At 34.4% G+C, this 17,616-nt stretch overlaps 1 protein-coding gene across 5 annotated transcripts in view; it reads right to left on the bottom strand.

Moving 5' to 3' along the window:
• KCNT2 (potassium sodium-activated channel subfamily T member 2) overlaps positions 1 to 17,616 on the bottom strand; it is a 411,763-nt gene that overhangs the window by 380,243 nt on the left and 13,904 nt on the right. The window contains exon 1 of one of the 5 annotated variants that reach the window (XM_021929115.2): positions 1,477 to 2,551. The exons of the other annotated variants lie outside the window; for them this stretch is intronic. The gene's annotated coding sequence lies outside the window, so the exon portion shown is untranslated. Of the gene's footprint in view, positions 1 to 1,476; positions 2,552 to 17,616 lie in introns of those variants that run through there. 5 annotated transcript variants of the gene reach the window in all.

Here is a 17,616-nt window from a genome sequence, read left to right as displayed (position 1 = left end):
TCATGGTGTCTATAATTAAGTAATTTTTGAAAATTATAAAAGTATAAAGAAAGTATAAAGGGAGAGTTTTAGAAGTGAAAGTTTGCCATTTTCCCAAAGAAAGTAATGGGGCGAATAGTATGAATTAATCAATCATACAAGGTGAAATTTTCAAAGATCTATGATCCTCATTGCTTTAACTCCCTAACAATGACTGACCGTTCTCGATATACAATTATTGAACACTCTCTTAACTACTCCCTTTTAAGTTCAGAATTCTCTGTATCTACTGTATCTAGTGTCATTCACTTGGATAATTCAATGGTATCTACACTATCTTTTTTTTCATTTCATTTAACACCCTTCTTTTGAGAGAATGGACATAATGACACACTACAGTTTTATGTTGAATGAGTCATAAGTAAAATGTCCATAGAGCTAAACTATGTCCCTTGACTCTAGCAGAGCTGTGAGCCCCCTAATGCCTAATGGGAAAACATTTCAACCATTGTTCTGAGTATAAGAGATTTGTCAGTTCAGCTGACTTCTATAATGTAGACATTCATCATGCAAACCAACAGATTACTTGGACATATGATAGATCTAATATATATTTATAATAATATAAATATAGATATAATAAATAATATATATATTAGATTTTATATATACATAAAATCTAAGAATCATTAGCTCGAGCTGTCTTCTCAGCTTAAATTGAGAAAGAGGGCAGAGTGCGGTGGCTCACGCCTGTAAAATTCCAGCACTTTCAGAGGCCAAGGCCGGCAGATTACCTGAGGTCAGGAATTCCAGACCAACCTGGCCAACATGGTGAAACCTTGTCTCTACTAAACTTACAAAAACTAACTGGGTGTGGAGGCACATGCCTGTAATCCCAGCTACTTGGGAGGCTGAGGCACAAGAATTGCTTTATCCTGGGAGGCAGAGGTTGCAGTGAGCCATGGTTATGACACTGCACTCCAGCCTGGGCAACAGAGAACACTGGCTAGAGTCCTCGCAAGGGTCTTGCCTCAGTAGCGGGGAATAAGTGCTAGACTGAGCGTTGCTCTGGTACTGCCTAACTTAAAAGCAAGACCCAAAAGGATCAAACTGTCTCCAATTAATATTCTAAAACAAAGCTCAAGAATATTTACAGAAATCCAAAATATCTGCCAAAAGTAGAATTCATAATACTCATAACCCCAAAAAATTATTAGAAATGCAAAGAAGCAAAAAACGTAATACACAGAAATTTTAAACTCTTTCTCTGTTTCTCATGTATGTTATTTTAAAATGCGTAAATTCTTTTTTTATTAGGAAAACCAGGTAATGAGAAATGAAATCTGCGCTGCTTTTAGCACATTATGGGATTTTACTTAATGCTACACTTTCTGCTGTCGTAGCTCATTGATATAGTACAGTGCTCAAAGAAAAGTGCTATTGATATTTTTAAAGTATTTTCATTTGGAATCAAAATTTGGAAACCAGCAGTCTTACCATACTCCATAGTTAGGAGGAAAAACCAATTAGTTGTAACAGACCCGGAACTGACAGGATGTTAGGTAGCACAGAAGGACAAGAAGAAGCACCTCAGTACCTGGAAAGACAAGTCACTCAGGGAACTGGGAGCCTTAAGAGTGGAGAAAGCATTGGTGCAAAAAACAGAATGGCTGCGAAGTCTCTGAGAACCAACACCCTCCTTCTTCATCATACAGAATTATGCAAATATCACTCCCTGACCTCACAGAGCACGGAGGATGAAACAGACTAGCTGTAGACCAGAATGGGCCAGGAAGGAAAGAAATTAGGGAGGGGAGCTGGCACTTCCGCTTATGTTAAAGTCTATCTACTGCAGGGGCTATGTTAAAGTCTACACATTGCAACTTAACGTATGAAGAATTCTTTTTCAATTAAGCTTCTAGAAAATGGTCCATTAGAGAAATCAAATCTAGAGGGACTGACCCAAGAGACTGAAAATATTGGCATTTGGGATTTGGATGGGAGGAGAGGGAGTGACAAGGAAATAATCAGCTACTCCTCGTGTCACCCACAGTGAAGTCCTCAGGCAACAAATCCTGTTGATTCATAAAGAGCTTGCAGTTATTTTTCTGTATTAGAGAGAAATGAAATAGCATTCAACTAACGTTTTTTTAGAACGTATTATAAAGACTTTATTTTTTTAGACCACTTTTGTGTTCACAGCAAAATGGAAAGGAAAGTACAGAGATTTTTCCTATAACCCCTAGCTACACAAGTATAGTTTCCCTCATTATCAGTATCCCTCTCCATCAAGGTACAGTTGTTATGACGGATGAGCCTACGTTGACACATCACAATCACCCAAAGCCCATAGTTTACCCTAGGGTTCACTCGTGGTACTGCACAACGTATGGGTTTGGACAAAGGTACAATGACATGTTATCCATGTCATGTAGATTATTTTCTTTTTTCCCCCATTTTGTATACACTATGCTTAGCAAAATAACGCAGGGATAGAAAACCAAATACAGCATGTCCTCACATATAAGTGGGAGCTAAGTGATGACAACAGATGGACACAAAGAAGGGAACAATAAACCCTGGGGCCTACTTGAGGTTGGAGGGTGGGGGGAGGGAGAGGACCCGAAAAAATAACTATTGAGTACTAGGCTTAGTACCTGGGTGATGAAATAATCTGTACGGCAAACCCCCATGACACAAGTTTACCTATATAACAAACATGCACATGTACCCCTAAGTCTAAAATAAAAGTGAAAAAAAAAAAAAGTAGAAAATCTTTTTTTTTTTCTTTTTTTAGAGACAGAGTCTCATTTGTCACCCAGGTTGGAATGCAATGACACGACCTCAGGTCACTGCAACCTCCTCCTCCCAGGTTCAAGTGATTCTCCTGCCTCAGCCTCCTGAGTAGCTGGGATTACAGGCATGCGCCACCATGCCTGGCTAATTTTTGAATTTTTAGTAGAGACGAGGTTTCACCATGTTGGCCAGGCTGGTCTGGAACTCCTGACCTCATGTGCTCCACCCACCTTGGCCTCCAAAAGTGCTGGGACTATGGGCATGAGCCACCACCTCCAGCCCAGTTAAGTTTTTAAAAAGACCTACACTAAGTTACGGCATCATGAAATATCAGAAAAGTGGTGATACAGCTTTCATTGGCTGGAATCAAGTCTCATTAGAATGTTCATGGTCCTCTCAACAGAAGCATGGAAAGATAAAAGAATGGAAAAATGCCTTCCACATTCAGACAGAAAATAATTTTCCAACCTAGAAATGTTTCCACTCATGTGGAAAGGTAGAATAAAAAGATTTTCTGACATGCACAAGCTCAAAACTTTTCCTCCTGAAACCACTTCTAGGGAAGCTTCTGGAAAATGTGCTTCACCAATACAAAAGAATAAACAAATCCAGGAAATAGGACACTCAAGTAAAGAAAGTGAAGAGCATTCCTAAGATAATGGATTTACTATGAATGGAAGTGCCCGCTCCAGAAATACTAAATGGAAGAACTAATAGAATGGAAGCCCCAGCTCAACAGAGAAAAAGTGATAAACAATCCCAGAGAGCTGTGGGCACAGAATGAAGCTTGAAGATGGTTCAGTGGGAGGGGAGAGAGTTCCTGAGTAACTCCACAGAAGAGAACCATGGAGGATCTGAGACTGCTTCTTTCCACAGCGTAACCTGGACCTTCCCTACAGGTACAGTCTGATGTGTTTGATTACCCTGAGAAAGGCTTTATAGTTCTACTACAGTGCTTGGTGAAACACTATCAATAGGTAACTAGAAAACTTAGCAGACAACAAAATGAAAATGCATAAATCCCTAGAAACAAAATCGTTGAATAAGAAAATGATAATCATAATACTCATTACTCAGTTCTGAGCAAAATTTAAATAGTCATATGATATGCATACATGGTATTCCTCTAAACAAAAATAATGACTATATTGGAAGAATGGGGAGTGGAAGATGTGTGTTGTGATGGTATAGACTGCTAAATCCTTGTATTTCACCGTAAGAAGTCAATGAATACTCCCCAAAATTGAGAAACTGAGAAACTGACTATAGAGAACAGAAGCCGGGAAAAAAAATCTCGAAAAGCTTCAAAGTGTTTCTTTCTGAAAAGTACATCATGGAAAGGCTGACAAGGTGAAGACAGAGGCCAGATGGTTTTTGTTATTGTTGTTTTACTTGTTCTTGTTTTCTTGTAAGCTTTCTAATAATAGCTGACTTTTTGAGCTATGTATAAGCATTATTTTGACAAGAACATTTTTTAAAGAACAGGTAATTTCTTCTCAAGAAATCATCTTGACTATAGCTGCTACAGCTATTTACAAAACATACATTTTTTTTCAGACAATTAAACATTGAAACATTATTATGTAAGTGATATAGTCATTATTTTAGCATTTTTACCTTTTTGTATCACATTGGCTTAGAATAAGATCACATAAATGCTAATCTGTTGCAAGAAAATATATAGGTCAGATTGTAGTGTTTCATTATTTTTATTGTCATAGAAAAATTATTCTCACATGATACTTGAGGAGTAGGAAATAGGAAATACTTATTCTTAGTAGTTCATTTTGTAACCTCCAAAATCCATATGCCTAGAAATATCTAGATCTGGACCAGTTTAGTAAAAAAAAAAAAAAAGTTCTATTTTTATATATGTGAAATACACACGTATATTCCAAACTAAGCAAAAATAAAACATTCAATTTAATAAAGTTGCTCTTTACTGAAAATGAATGCCACCAGGTGAGTATTGCCCCATTTGTTCCTGTCCCTTATTCCTTGAGTCTATTCCAAAATTTCAATATAATGAAGTTAACACAATACAAAGTCCTCTCAGTGTCCCAACTCACTCTAAAGACATTCCACAAGTATCCTAAGGAGATGGGGGGAAAGACAGAGGGGAAAGTGTTAGTGGTAAGAACATATTTGCTTTCATTTATTTATAAAAACTTTCCAAAAAGAGAAAGAAATCCCACTCAAGCATAAATTAACTTCAATTCATTTTAAAAGTATTTACTAAAAGCCATGTCATAAAAATATCAAATTCACTTTCTTCCATTACTTATGTTTTGAAAACTAAGTCTTTCATTTTGTTGTTCTCCCAAATTATAGTAGATGTGTACAACATGAATAGACAGATGATACCTGGATAATAGGCATTACAAATGCCTCAATGTTCACAATTCAAGAAAATTATATCTCTTATAAGAAAATTCTGTGGGAGAAGCAATAACATTGCCAGTTTTTCAGGTACACTTTAAAAAGTCTTATATATTTCAAAACCAACATGTATGTATTTAATATTTATTTATCAACTTCTCTCCATATGCCAGTATAACACCACATTTTTTAGGAAAATCAACAAAGACCCTCATCTCCACTTTCCCTTCCTACATCTTAGTATCCCCTTCCAGCAAGCCTAATGGCCAAGAAAAATAGGATTCAAGCTCCTGACTCTGCCACTTTCTAGCTTTGTAATCACCAACGGGTTACTTAACTTCTCTATGCCAGTTTCTTCAGCTATACAATGGGGATAATACTATGCTTTCTCATTGGGCATGTAAAGTACTTGGAAGAATGCTAGTAAAAAGTAATGTTACATGCATGTTCTATTAAGGAGCTAAAGATCCATGAATAATTTTATGCAAGCAGGGAAAATAAACTTGCAAAACAAAGTGGAGCTGAGATTTTTAGAAGTTTTGAAGCGTTGGTGAGAATGATAGAGGGCAAGTTGTGTAAGCTGCCTTATAAGGGCAAGTTCCCAATTTCTTCAGGCCTGGCCACTCATGTAGTGCCTCCACAAACACCCAAGATACAGCAGCATTGACTAGGCTTGGTTCAAACACTGAGTCCTTTGAATTATTCTCTCACCACCACTTCATTTACATTGCATTGATGCATCAGGCAAGGATACAGATGAGCCATGTCACCTGCTTCAGCTTGTCCAAACTAAATAAAGTAGAACAAATAGAGTACAATAAAAGTTTGAAAAGCATAAAATACAGAAGATAATACAGATTACATAGGATTATAAAATATAATTATACAGGATTATAAAATACAGAGATTTGCATAGGGAAAAAGCCTTCCTAAAATGCTGAGATAAAGATTATGTAAGTGATAACTGGTCAAAAAATAGGTGAATATCATGTGATGTGTAGAGGTAGAGTGGGATGTCTTCAGAGGTTGTTATTCATTCCAGACAGAGGAATTGTCCAGTGGCAGCCAGAAAGAAGACCTGAGGCAGAAAAATTAAAATACCTCTCTACAGTTCAGATGAGAAAGGCAGGCACATTAATTAGAAGAGTAATAATTAAAATGGAGTCTTGAAGACAGCTATTTGAGCCATCTATGAATTGAAGCAATGAGATCTGTAGTGAACCAAGCTTTAAAAAGAATTTAATAATCAAGCCTTGGGTGGCTGGTTGCATGTTGGTACCATACCTAAACACAGAAAATACCATAGGGTAAATAGTTTCGAAGAGATGACAAAATTAATTTTGGACACTGTGGATTGAAATGTCTGTTGAACATGAAAAGACACCCAGTGGAAAGTAGTCTGTATAGTTTTAGAGCTCCACACAGAGAAGCAAGACAGTACGTGTTTTGGAAATTATCAACATATAATTACATTTATTGAAGTTTAAATGAAGTTAACTAGAAATGAAAAGAACAAAGCACCAAGGAAGAATCCTTGATAAAACATAGTTTTCAGTGCTAAATAAAAGAAGGGAAGCCTGTAAAGGAGAACTAAGATAAGATGAGTAGGACATAAAACAAAGAAGAATGATATCATAGAAATCAAGAGAAGGAAGTTTTGAGAAAGAGGAGAGTCAGAAAAAAAAAATGTTCATTGGACCTGGCATGAAAAAGATCATCAGAGATTTTAAGAGAAACATAAGTAGAGCCATAGGGCAGAAGAAAGACAGCACAAGATAGAAGAGTAAATAAGAGGCAGGAAAGAAAAGTTCAGGTTAAAAATGGCAGGAAAGCATGGAAATATATAGGGTACTGAAGGTCTTGATGATATGTAAAAATGAATCAGTTTAGTGTTAGTAAGGAAGTGTGAAGACTGAAAGGACAAGTTAGAGTTACATGGTGGGATGTTGTCACATAAGTTTCCAGAAGTAAAACAATCTTGGTCATACTCAGGTCCAGCCTAACAAGAGGGTGCTGGGCAGAATTGGACATAAAAGTCACCAAACTAAAGGAATTATAAAGGCAGTGTCTGGAACAGGGTGTTCGCTGGGCAAAGAATGTGAAAACAATGATACTAGCATCTGGGATTAAAATAAAATAAAATAAAAAGAATAGAAACTCCCATCCAAACCCTCCATAACTGTGGAGGAATCACCAAAGGTCAAAACACAGTGACAAGAAAAAAGCAAAGGCTGTAACAAATAACATACGCCTCAAATAAAGGGAAATATAATGGTGTATAATTTGTAAGAAGAGGGACAACACATTTCCAAACCTGTGATATATGAGGAGTAGTATGAAAATTATCAGCTTTTATTCAAAAGATTCTAATGTTACAGTTTGGGTCCTATTCAAATTAACGAATGGATGAACTCTCTTTGAAAAAACTGAAAGTGTTGGAAAATTTATTTGTAAGGGTGCATGCATACCAGTAGGCTTAGAAGAAAGGATTAGCAGAGAGGGGCATGCCTGGACCATTAAAGCAACAGAGTATGAGGATAAGACAGAAAGAGTACAGATGAATAAACATATTCTCAGAAAATTATATTGTCAAACATTGTAGTAACTAGAAATAAAGTTGTCAAAAGAAAATTCCCGTCAACTTTTATATCAGATTTTATTTTAATAGCAAATATATAAGCTTTGCCAGAAAAAGAACCTTGGGACTCAGGAGGAAGTTAATTAGCTTGAAGATTACAAATGGAATTTGGGTTAAATTTTATCCAAGTACAAATATGGTTCATGATTTGTCACCCAGTCTAATATTCAGGAGACTCTGCTTAGGGTTCCAAGCAAAACATTTCATTTGTTTGTTTGGGGGTGGGGTTTGCAAAGATGAACTCCGAATGGAGAGGGTGCTTCCAGTAGGCATGGGCCCCATGAAGGAGAGTCAGCACACATGTGTTCTACTCAGAACAAGGACCATTCACAGGCAGTAGAGGCTTATCATTCAGAATTTGCCAAGCATTTATTATTTTCAAGTATGAGTACAATACGATGTAGAAGAGACTTGGAGTCTAGTTGTAGAAACTGGAGATATTTAAAAAATGACAACTCAAGGGAGTAGTTATAAAAATGAAATAAAATAATAAGCACAAAATCTTAGACTAGGAAGAAAGCTCAACAGTGAGGAAGAGGCAAGAGGAAGATCAGAAAGTTAAGAATTAGCTATAACCTCGAGATACTATACAACCCTGTTCTGTGTCAAACACTTTACACAAATTATCTCTTCAAAGAGAAGACTTGACTTACACATCAAGTAACAGGCAGTGAGTAAATAAACTGTGAAGAGAGGAAAAGAAACGTTTCCTTTGAAGGTTTTCTACACATATATTTAATTTATATTTTGATTATTGGACCACACATATTTATCTAAACAATTAATACTAATGGATTATCTTTGTCATTCCACTCAGTCGATAATCCAATTGCCCAAATAAATGGAATGGACAGGTCAATTTAGTGGAAATAACTGAACTATTTATTACAGCCAATAGGAAGCTAACTAATTAAAAAACTTATTATAGAGATCACACAATGAATCTGATGACTCACAGATAACAGCAAGAAAAGGAATGGGATTATTTTAGAGTATTTTTTTCTTTTAATCAAAAAAAAAAAAAAAGCATTCACTCACTCATGCATTAGGTTTACCAGTGTAATTCCTTGGACATAGTCTTAGTAATTCATAGACTGAAAATGGAATAGCTCATCTAGAAGTACAGGATTTAAAACTTTAGATACACTCATACTTTCAAGTACTTTAGTTTTTATAGCCCATCAGTTACATTTTATAGAGGCAACAAACATAAACAAAACTTTTTTATTAAAAGCACATAAATTTCAACTCTATTGAATTATTAACGATAAAATTAGCAGGTCTAGTGTGATGATTCATGACTGCAATCCCAGAACTTTGGGAGGCCAAAGTGGCAGATCTCTTGAGCTCCTTGAATTGAGGAGTTTGAGACCAGTCTGCGCAACATGGCAAAACCCCATCTCTATTAAAAAAATACAAAACATTGTCCAGGCATGGTGGTGAGTGCCTGTGGTCCCAGCTACTCGGGAGGCTGAGACAGGAGGATCACTTGAGCCTGGGTGGCACAGATTGCAGTGAGCTGAGATTCTGCTGCTACACTCCAGCCTGGGTGATGGAGTTAGACTCTGTCTCAAAATAAAGAAATTAATTAATTAATATACATATAATTAGCAGATTAATCAAGCCGTTCACTTCTTTTCTTGCTACTAAATTCCCCATTTTGTTGTTTTATTTAAAATCTCATGGGGTTTTTAAACTCTTGATTTAAAATTTTAAAACTGTCAGTAATATTATTAAGAATTCAATCATTTGGGGGCAAATTTGTTTGATACTAGTCATCTGATAATCTAGACATCCCCTGCTGCTAGAATAATAAGAATTCTTACATGCATTGTTATTCATTTCTGTTATCATTAATAAGAGTACCTGATTTATCACTGAGTCACTTTCTTACTCTGCTATTGGCAAAGCCAATATCAAACCACCTTTTCTACTATGAAACATGAATAGAAAGAAATAGTTGGAGAAGAATAATTTAGAGGCTACCAACATTAAAAAAAAAACACAACCCTAAGTGGTACAACTTACAATCTCTTCCACCGTATCTTACCATTACAAACTATATATTATTCATGTTCCTCCCCTGAGCTCTTATTGTATTGATAAAATGTGTCCACATTGAATAATAATAACAGTATTTAATAAGTGTTAATAGGAGAACAGAACTCTTGTTTTCCACAAGTATGAGAGAAAAACATTTGACTTGAAGCTTGACTCTCTAAAACTCAATTAGCATAATATCGTTCAAATGGACTGAGTTTATGAAACGTGAACAGCAGCAATAAACTTCTGCTGTGATGATTCTACTTTCCTTAAAGCAACTTAATGAAATATAGAATATATTCGAATCATGGAAAAAATTTGAATAAAATTTTAACAAGAACTGGCACTTTATACACTTAATGTGTTTTCGAAACTATTTTTTCTAAATCATAAAATATCAAATAACAACATATTGATGACTTCTAAAGACCAAGAAGGTATCATTTAGCAGAAATTATTACCCAGCACTGAGCTAAGGAATTTTCATAAATTACGTATTACCTACCAACAGCAGTAAAATTATTATCCTCATTTTGCAGATGAGAGCACAGACAACTAGAGAGATTACATGATTGTCCAAGACTACACAATTACTAAATACTGGAAGAGGGACCAAACTCATCAGAAAGAGTTGGTTAAGACTTTATGCCCTTAACAGCTCTAACATAATGGCATTAAAGAAGCATATGACCTTTAACGTATATTATTTAATTGCTACCAAAGTAATAATACCAGAATTCACAAAGTATTATCATTTACTAACATTCCATATAATTATTCAGATTGCTGTGTATCATGTCCTAATTTCAGAGTCCTGGTTTAGATATAAGGCTATAAGATTTGGCTTTGTAGACTTTGATTACAATAATTTATAGACATAAGTTTATGTAAGCACTCAATAGAAAAAAAAAATTACTTCCCTTTTAAACTTAAATCTTCTATTTTAATGAAAAAGAAGTATCAAAAATAACCCATAGAGTATGTAACCCAAACTCTTTGATATTTGCTTTTAGAATTAAATTGACTACACAATGGCATGGGTAAGAGTAACATGATGAAAAGTAAAATAAAAGTCCACTGCAAAATTAAGACAGTTCAAATTTTCCTGTTTAAATACTGACATGCTCCACCGCTCCCAAATATCTAATTAATTTGAGAGAAAATTTTATTCATCTTTTCAAAAATGGTAACACTCTCTAGCTCCATGCCTGCCTGATTCTTGCCTCGATAAGATAGTGTGGAAAAATTACAATAACTGTAATCAATACTTTAAAAAACCTTTTCTATCGGCTGAGGCAAGGTAAGGGGCAAATTCTCGTTTACTATTAACCTGAACCGCTATTTCAAGAGGGAGTGGCTTTTGAATATCTCAAATCTTTCAGTTCAACTTCTGCAGGTTATTTGAACATGCTATTAGTAGCGTCGGCAGTCCATGAACATTTGATTTGTAATATTTGACTGAAAAGTGATATTCTGTAGCACTGAATGTGGATTAAATAGACGGAAAAAAAAAAAAAAAAAAAGGAAATTAACCGTTTAAAGCAAAAGCTTTTGCCCTAATGCCCCGGGTGCAGTACACCACAAATGTGATGATTTACTTAAAATAATAAAAACATGAATAGTATCTATTTTTCTCATTAGGTTCTCCAAGAGGGCAATGTCAAAGTGTGATTTATTAACCTTTTTCCTTTACTTTTCTTACTAGCACACAGCAAAACAAAGATTTTATTAGCAAAACAAAAACTGTCTTATTGCAAACATTCTGTTGAGATTTTTAAAAAGCAGTCACTTTTATTGTTATTCTTAATACATAAGCTGTGTAAATTTCCTTGTTTGTCTTTGTTTTGCCAATGATACAAATCTACAACGATACAATTGTATACCCAGAAAGTACAAAGGACTAATATAGTTTTCTCTAATCAATTATGTTAGAAACTTACATTTTACAATGATTTATAAAAGTTGTATAGTTATGGGCAGCAATTAATTTTTACCAAGAAACAATAATACATAGACTACTACTTGTATATAGGAATGAAATCATATTTCTAGGGTAATGATATGGAAGTATGCATTAAACACCATAAAATAGAAATGTTCATACTCTTATTCCTCAAGAGAGTAATTTCATATTTAAGAATTTATTTTAGTAAATCATCAGTGAGGCCCCCCAAAAGCCTATAGGTATTTAAAGACAAGAATGTAAAATATGAACATGGAAGCAGCCTAAATATCTAACAACACCCAATTAAATAAACATGATATATTCATATTATAGAATATTATACTATCAAAAGTAATCTTGTTTAGGAATCTACTTAGAAATACATGTCACAAAACAACGGATTTAAGTAGGTTTACATAAAATATGTTAAGTGAAAACATCAGTTGATATAACTGTATCTTCTATGGTATAACTCCACTTGTATAAACATAATCCTTAAAGTTACTATACATAAAAAACAGCATGTGTGTGTGTGCGCACGTGTGAATAGTCAAAGTATTTTACATGTTCTTCTTTTAACAATTCCACACATTAAAATGTACCAACTATACATTTTTAAGTGTTCTTGAAAGAATTTAACATAGTATTTGTAGTCTAGAGGTGTTGGCATTAAATGTTCAAAATGTATTTTTAAAATAAAATAATAAAATTATTTGAATAGTTTATTAGCAAATAATATTGTAAGTTTAAGCATAACATGTTTCCTTATTTTTCCATTCTGAAACCATCTCTCTTTGGGGAGTTTACCAAACCAAAAACCAATCCCTCTGATACCAGACCCTTCATAATCAATCTAATAAGTTGTTCCATTTCTTATAAAAGTATACAACATGAGTATGTGTATTTGTGACATTTATTCATTAACTCTGATTATATGTGACCTACTATTCCACAGTCTTGATATTCTTGGCTGTCTGTAGGTGTTTTGAATACACTGAATTGTCCCTTTCATTCATTCTGTCAGTTATTGAACCTACTGTCTATCATACTCATCCCATTTCATTAAGAGTTATTCAATTTATGCATATAGATTTCTAAATCAATTTTTACTAAGTATTATCTACAGTGTACTCCTAAACCTTCTAAATGCTACTTTTTAAACAGAGTGACTCTGACTTTCCTCTTGCTTTCTTCATTCCAACACCAGAGAACCATTTTTGTAGCCATTGTTGTTTTAAAAATAGTGTGTAGAGTACATACACTATACAGGTTTTAGCTACACTAAAAGCCAAGACTTTACCACTACATAGTATATCCCTGTAACAAAACTGCACTTGTATCCCTTAAATTTACACAAATAAAAAATAAATACAAAGTAAACACACTGTGACCTTCTAGTCTTTGGGAAATCACCAAAATGTTAAAGGACATATTGAAAGGAATAAAGCCAAGAATGCTGCTACTTGTCAATCTTTACTTTTCCCACACTTTTGACCGAGTATAGCTCTTCTTCACACAAGGCATTTAAAATATACCAAGTGAGCAAAAATACAAAAGGGTGAGGGTAAAAAAGAACTGTATAGAAATCCCACGTTTGCCACAAGTGATCAACAGATGCCAGCCACTGACAGATAATATTTGTTAACAAGCAGAACAGATTCCAATTATGAGATGGCTTGTTATAAGAAAGATAAATAGTATAACGGTCACTGCAGTGGAGGCCAGGTTTCAGGTGACAGCCCCAAGCCTGCACTCCTCCTCCAGAGCCTTGCTTTCCTGCTTCCTCACAGACCCTGGCACTACCCTCGTTCTTTTCTTCACTGTCCTTCCAGATAATGTAGGACATGCTCCTCCAGGTGAAAACGACTTTTTGGTGATGAGCTGGGGGTAGGCAAGGGCTCCATCACTCACAAAATCCTGATGGTTGATCTACTTTAAAATTTTAAGTAAAACAAACCACCTGTTCCTAAATTGATATTTTCAGGTTACTTGGCAGTAAAATCGAGTTCACCTCAACCACAACTCATAGGTATGTTCTCTTCCTTATTGATATGGTTGAGATGTTACACCACCTCCAAATCTCATGTTGAAAGGAGATCTCAGGCCAGGTGCAGTGACTCACGTCTGTAATCCCAGTACTTTGGGAGGATGAGGCGGGTGCATCACTTGAGGCCAGGAATTCAAGACCAGCCTGGGCAACATGGCGAAACCCTGTCTCTACAAAAAGGTACAAAAAATTAGCCAGGTGTAGTGGCATGCACCTGTACTCCCAGCTACTCTGGAGGCTGAGGCATGGAGACAGAAAGTAGAACAATGTTTAGTAGATGCTGGGAGGATAGTGTGGGGGTGTTGGGAGAGGAGGTGGGGATGGTTAATGGGTAACAAAAGTAAAAAAGAAATGTATATATTTATATATATAATGTTATTCTTTCTTTCTAACTGTATATTTATATATTTATATTTAGAGCACATATTAATATATAACTTTCTAACTATATATAAATATATAAATGTATATAGTTATAATTTTATATATAGTTAGTTATATATTAATATATGTGCTATCAAATGCTTTCTAACCATATATACAGTTATAAATACATATATGTATATATATACATACATATAATCAGATACATATCTATGTATATACACATATAAAAATATATATTTAAAAATACATAGAGAGAGAGTCAGAAAGAATGAATAAGACCTAGTATTTGATAACACAAGAGGGAGTCTACAGTCAATAATAATTTAAATGTACTTTTATTTTTTATTTTTTTTATTTCTACAAAATAATTTATATTAAACTTAATAAAAATTATTTTAAGATAATTTAATAAATTAATTTAATAAAATAATTCTTATTTCTATAAAATTTGGGGGGAACAGGTGGTATTTGGCTACATAAGTAAGTTCTTTAGTGGCGATTTGTGAGATTTTGGTGCACCCATCACTCGAGTAGTATACACTGAACCTAATTTGTAGTCTTTTATCCCTCACCCCCCTCCCACCCTTTCCTGCCAAGTCACCAAAGTCCGTTGTATCATTCTTATGCCTTTGCATCCTCATAGCTTAGCTCCCACATATGAATGAGAACCTATGATGTTTGGTTTTGCATTCCTGAGTTACTTCACTTAGAATAATAGTCTCTAATTCCATCCGGGTTGCTGCAAATGCCATTAATTCATTCTTTTTTATGGCTGAGTAGTATTCCATCATATATACATATACATATATATGTGTATATATACATATATATATATTTTTTTTTTCTTTTTCCACTCTTTGATTGACGGGCATTTGGGCTGATTCCAATTTTTTTTCAATTGTGAGTTGTGCTGCTATGAACATGCATGTGCAAGTATCTTTTTGTATAATGACTTTTCTTCCTCTGGGTAGATACCCAGTAGTGGGATTGGTTTTAAAAATAACTAAAAGTGTATAATAGGATTTTTTTGTAACACAAAGGATAAATGCTTGGGGGGATGGATACCCCATTTTCCATGATGTGATTATTACACGTTGCATGCCTGTATCCAAACATCTTATGAACCCCCAAAATATGTACACCTACCATGTACCCACAAAAATTAAAAATTTAAATGTAACAAAAAAATCCCACAAAAGATCTGACTTTGTACACATATAATAATAGGAATGTGCATGTTTTTGAATAACGTACCTTCTATTTGAATTTTTAGAACATGTTGTTTAGATAATGGTCACAGATGTATTCCACATACTTTTTATTCTTCAAGAAAATCACTCTTTATTCATACTAACACTGCAAAACTAAACAGACCCTAAACTATTATAAGCACTGTTTCTCAATAAGGAAAAGAAAAAGATTTTTACAGAAGACCAACACACACACACACACACACACACACACACGAATTCAATACCGTTCATCTCAACTCTGTATTACTATCATTACCTATGTGAGTATGAGATGGAGTTGATAATTTACAACACCTCCACATGTCCCTTGGACAATGGCACTGCTGGCTGTCAAGCAGATTGATGGTTTTCACTGAGCAATTCCCTATGTAAATTTCAGAATTCACTTTAACAGTCATTTGAACTGTCACAGTATGAATTATGGACTGAAGCACATTCTGCTTTGCTATTTCCACAGAAAAGCTCCTTGTGAATATTAAATTAGATGGGGAGAAGACATTTTCAAGTCAAATACCTTAAACTATGATACCTAGGCTTAGAATGAACATTGAAAACTATTTTGTTTCTAAGGGGGATATGAATTTTAATTCAAATGACTCATTTTTATTATAATAACGTACATATGTATATATGTGGTGGCCTATATATTCATAGCTGTGACTTACTTCTTTTTCTTTTGGCAATATCTTCTTTATACTGCAGAACTAAAATTCTTGGAGACTTTGTATGGACTACTTGTGTTAAATAATGTAGGAGGATCCAAAATGAATTAAATACCTGGTTTTACCCCTAGAAAGTTATGTTACACCTTCAAAAATATAAGCATAATTATAAAACAAAATAATGGCATGTGGAATATATGGATTAATTGGAGTGATTTCAAAATGTCATTAATAACTCTGGCACTGCATCCAACTAAGAGTCTGGTAATGAAAAAGGGGGTGACATGATACCAGATAGCCTCAGATCATGGTATGACACAAGCAAAAAGCAGACATCAGCTTGTGAAAAGAGAGATGATTTCTGTGAAAAAATACACAGATCAAATTTCAAAAATCATTTTAGGAAGAAAAGTCGATTAATAAAGAGCTTTGAATGTTGAGCTGAGCAGTTTAAATTTCAAATAATAGCATTAATGACATACCATAGGTCTTTAAATGTGAATATGACACGGTAAAATCATGTTTAAGAAGACTATGATGAAAATGCATAGGTTGACTGAGGCTTGAGTTAAGCATTGAAGACTACCTTAGAGAGGGTGCATAAAACAGACCTGGAATAAAGAGCTACGCTGGCAAGCGCTGTAGTAATTTAAATAAGATAGAATGAAACTGTACCAAGAAACAATAGGCAGAGCTCAATACCTAATTGAGGAAGGAATTTGAAAAAATAGTACAAATCTACTGTAAGTTTTTGAAATGGAGAATTGAAATAATTATATTGATATTAAGGAATTGATAGTAATGAATTAATGATATTAATTCACTATAAGTGAAATAATTATGGTGATATTAAAGGTGATAGATAAATTAAAAAGCTGCACTAGTTTGAGGTTATTCATATGATATGAATTACTTAGCAACCAGAAGTTGGCTATAATAGTCATGCACTTCATATATATCTCTATCTATGTACGTATAAACAGTCATTCTTTGGTTGGTTCCAGGACCCCTGGGGATACTAAAAACCACAAATGCTCAAGTCTTTGATATAAATGACATAACGTTTGCACATAACTTAATCATACCCTCCCAACAAGTATAAATCTAGATTACTTATAATAACTAGCACAATGTAAATGCTACATAAATAGTTGTAATACTATACTGGCTTTTCATTCATATTTTTATAGTAGGTTTTTAATTTTTATTTTTATTTCAATAAGTTTTTGGGGTACAGGTGGTTTTTGGTTATGGGGATAAGTGTTTTAGTGGTGATTTCTGAGATTTTAGTGCACCCATCACCTGAGCAGTGTACACTGTACAAAATATATAGTCTTCTATTCCCCACCCTCCCTCCCAACCTTCCCCCCATGTCTCCAAAGTCCATTATATCCCTCTTAGGGCTTTGCATCCTCATAGATTAGCTTCCACTTGTAAGTGAGAACATATGGTGTTTGGTTTTCCATTCCTGAGTTATTTCACTTAGA

This window comes from Papio anubis, chromosome 1 (assembly GCF_008728515.1).
Source record: "Papio anubis isolate 15944 chromosome 1, Panubis1.0, whole genome shotgun sequence".
Lineage (NCBI taxonomy): Eukaryota > Metazoa > Chordata > Mammalia > Primates > Cercopithecidae > Papio > Papio anubis.
The sequence above is the reverse complement of the archived record's forward strand: the minus strand, read 5'-3'. Positions and strand labels throughout refer to the sequence as shown.